Source organism: Eriocheir sinensis, chromosome 54 (genome assembly GCF_024679095.1).
Source record: "Eriocheir sinensis breed Jianghai 21 chromosome 54, ASM2467909v1, whole genome shotgun sequence".
Lineage (NCBI taxonomy): Eukaryota > Metazoa > Arthropoda > Malacostraca > Decapoda > Varunidae > Eriocheir > Eriocheir sinensis.
The window spans coordinates 1,322,327-1,326,109 of NC_066562.1; the positions used below are offsets into that span (position 1 = coordinate 1,322,327).

Consider the following 3,783-nt stretch of genomic DNA (forward strand, 5'->3'; position numbering starts at 1 on the left):
CTGGCAACTCTGCGGACAGCGGGCAGCTCAGTCAGTTTTAACTATGGCGACGAGAGAGTAGGGAGTACGTCACCGCGTCTCAAGGATTTCCCACGTTATCCCGGAGTCTTTCATTTTCCTCGAGGGGACACTGTCAGCGACGCAGATGAAGTAAACAATAACGTGAGTATCAGAAGGAGGAGAGAGAGAAAGAGGGAGGAAGGTAGCATGGGTGGTTTGTGTGTGTGTGGGTGACAGTTCTCATGTGTTCGTGTGTTCGTGTGGTGATGATGCAATGTGGTGGGGTGTTTCAACATGCTGGTGGTGGTGCGGTGTTGCGTCCTGCCCTTACCCTCGTATGGATAAGAAAAGGACATTCACTTTCATCATCTTCAACCCGTGTATAGCAAAGGCCTTTCCCAACGTCCTCCTTTGTGTTCTGCCTTTACCATATTCGCGTCCTGCCCTTAATCTTTCTTGTGTGGATAGGAAAGGGCATCACCATCATTATTATTATCATTATCTTAAACCCGTGTATGGTAAAAGGCCTTTCCTAACGTAATCCACCTTCGATATCGTAGAGTTGTGTCATGCATAGATATACAACTGCACACGCCCACACACTCCCTTTTAATCACAGTGTAGCCCCCCTTAAACAGCAGGATGAGGAGGAGCCGAAGGGGAAAGTAGGGAAGGAAGAGGGCGGGAGCTCTTAGAATGAAAGAGAAGAGAGAGGGACATAGGAATGGAAGGAATGAGGAACTGAAAAAGAAGAGGAGGAACAGAAGAGACAATAAACTATTCCCTATACGCTTAAGTAAAAAATAATAATAGTAATGATAAAAGAAAAAAAATAGCCCCAGTATGCCCTGACCTGCACTCCCCCCCATCTTGGCCAAGCTTGCGTCAGACACCCAATGACCACACCAGAGAGGGAGAGAGACCCCTTACCACAAACCTTTGAACCCGTGTGAAATTGGGGGCTAGGAGGGGTTACGGGGGCTGTGTGCTTTCTCAGTAGCCTCAGCCCCCCCCCACCCCCCTTTGCCTTGGCGAATATCCTATATAATATAATTAACTCCTATTGTATGGCATTGTACTAACGTATGTTTTCTACTTGTGTTGCTTTTATATTTTTTTTACTTGTTTTTGGTATTGCTTAGTTGAAGTAGGTTATTGTAATGTTTGAGGGGGCTAGGTTACTGTTTGAGAGGGGCTATGCTAGTATTGAGAGAGAGAGAGAGAGAGAGAGAGAGAGAGAGAGAGAGAGAGAGAGAGAGAGAGTATTCATGACTAAACTAAAAGAAGATAAAAACTAAGATAACACTGACGTAAGAGAGAGAGAGAGAGAGAGAGAGAGAGAGAGAGAGAGCACTTGTGTTCCAGAAAGCAGGTAATATCATGCACCCAATGACATGAGAGAGAGAGAGAGAGAGAGAGAGAGAGAGAGAGAGAGAGAGAGAGAGAGAGAGAGAGAGAGCGCACTTGTGTTCCAGAAAGCAGGTAATATCATGCACGCAATGACATGAGAGAGAGAGAGAGAGAGAGAGAGAGAGATTCATCATCATTACGAGCACTAGAGACATCCACAAACGGCTTTATCTCAAATGTATCATATTTTCTCACTTTGTACGCTTTTTAACTCTCTCTCTCTCTCTCTCTCTCTCTCGTAATTTGCTTTTGATTTGACCAAGACAATGAAGTGATTACTATTACGTATATTGCTTACTTTATTTTGTTATCCATTAATTTATTTATTTATCTTTTCTATCCTATTATTATTCTGTTCATGCCCTATTTAATTTCTTCTTGTGTGAGTGGAAAGTTAAATTCTGAGCCGTGTGTCAGGTCTGGCCGGATACAGGAAACAGGAATAGATAGCACACGCTTGCTCAGATTGAATCATATGATGCAATTGGGTGCTTATAACTTGGGAATGGCAGCAAATATAATGGATGACGGTTACATTCATAGCTTTATTTATTTGTTTTATTTGTTAGTGTGATTTTCTGCGGGGGGGGGATTATTTTTTTCTTTAGCATGCATTGTGAGGCGGTGAAGGGATTACATATACTGTTTTCTTTACTTTTTGTGTGTTTGTTGTGTCTCATCATGCAAATAAACACACACACACACACACACACACACACACACACACACACACACACAAAGATCCCAGATATTGATTTTTTTTCTTTTCAATGTTAAGTCCTCTCTCTCTCTCTCTCTCTCTCTCTCTCTGTTGTTGTTATTCATCTTCTTTTACTACTACAACGGCTGCAACTACTACTACTACTACTACTACTACTACTACCACCACCACATCTTCTATCATTAATGCTTGTTATTATTATTACTACCACCACTACTACTACTACTACTACTACTACTACTACTACTACTACTGCTGCTGCTACTACTACTACTACCACATCATCTTTTATCATTAATGCTTGTTATTATTATTATTATTATTATTATTATTATTATTATTATTATTATTATTATTATTATCAGTCGTGGCCTCGTGAGAGCGTCTTTCTGGACCTACGTGATCTCCAGCAGGTCGTCAGGTTCTGGAGTGGAGAAGGAGGGGGAGGAGGAGGAAGAGGTCAGGTAGGGAGGGGGGAGGCGCTGGAGGGAAGAAGTGCAGGGGTGGGAGAGGAAGGAGTGAGAAAGGGATTTAAAAAGAGGTTGAGAAGGGAAGAGGAGGGGTGGAGAAAGGAAGGGAGAAGGAAGGAGAGGAAGGAAAGATGAGGGAGAGAGGAGAAGGAGGTAGAGAGAAAGAAGGTAGAGAAAGGGAGGGGGAGGGGTGGAGAAAGGAAGGAGAGGAGAGGAAAAAGGAAGAAGGGAGAAGGAGAGAAGAGGGAAGGAAGGAGAAAAGAGGAGAATAGAGTGGAATGAAAGGAAAGAGATGAATGGATAAGAATGGAAGGAAGGAGGAACTGGAGAAGAGGAGGAGGAGGAGGAGAGGAGTGGTACAAAGACTGTAAGAAAGGAGGAGAGAAGAGTAAGGACCGAAAAAAAAAGGAATGTGGAGAGAAGGATAGAAAGAGGAGGTGGAGGAGTTAGAAGGAGGGATTGAACTGAAGAGGAAGAGGAGGAGGAGAGGGAATTAAGTGCAGCGACCAGAAAGTAGGGAAGAAGTGGAGGAAGTAATAGGGAGGGAGGAGGAGGAGAGAAGAAAAAAAAGGAGGCCATTACATAAGTTGATTCTGGTGCGTCAAGTTTTTATTTTTTTTTGTAGAAACCTGACGATCTCTCTCTCTCTCTCTCTCTCTCTCTCTCTCTCTCTCTCTCTCTCTCTCTCTCTCTCAGGTCATGTTATCTTTGTTGTTGCACTTCTAGTCTTGCCATGAAATCTTCAACTATGCTCTCTCTCTCTCTCTCTCTCTCTCTCTCTCTCTCTCTCTCTCTCTGGGATGTGTTTGTTGGGGCTGAAGTGCATTCTAAACATTATTTTTATTTTAAGTTATTATCATTATTATTATTATTATTGGTGGTGGTGGTGGTGGTTGTCGGGTTATAGAAGCAGTAGTAGTAGTAGTAGTAGTAGTATCTCAGCATTATCTTTTTTTCATCCTTTATCCTAGTTTTTGTTTTTATCCTTTTCGTCTCCCTTTCTTCTTGTTATTCTTGTTCTTTTCCTCCTTTTCTTCATCTCCTTTTCATTCTTTCATTCATCTCATATTATAATTGGTTTCCTTCTTATCATTAGCCTGTTTTTGTTGTTTATCCTCCTCCTCCACCACCTCCTCCTTCCTTTCTTCTTTTCCTCTTCTCCTTTTCCTTCTTTTCTTTTCC

At 42.3% G+C, this 3,783-nt stretch overlaps 1 protein-coding gene across 2 annotated transcripts in view; it reads left to right on the top strand.

Moving 5' to 3' along the window:
• The window catches only part of LOC126983508 (CCAAT/enhancer-binding protein homolog 2-like), a 37,900-nt gene continuing 34,117 nt past the window's right edge, over positions 1-3,783 (top strand). For both annotated transcript variants that reach the window (XM_050836256.1, XM_050836257.1), the window contains exon 1: positions 1-162. The gene's annotated coding sequence lies outside the window, so the exon portion shown is untranslated. The remainder of the gene's footprint in view (positions 163-3,783) is intronic.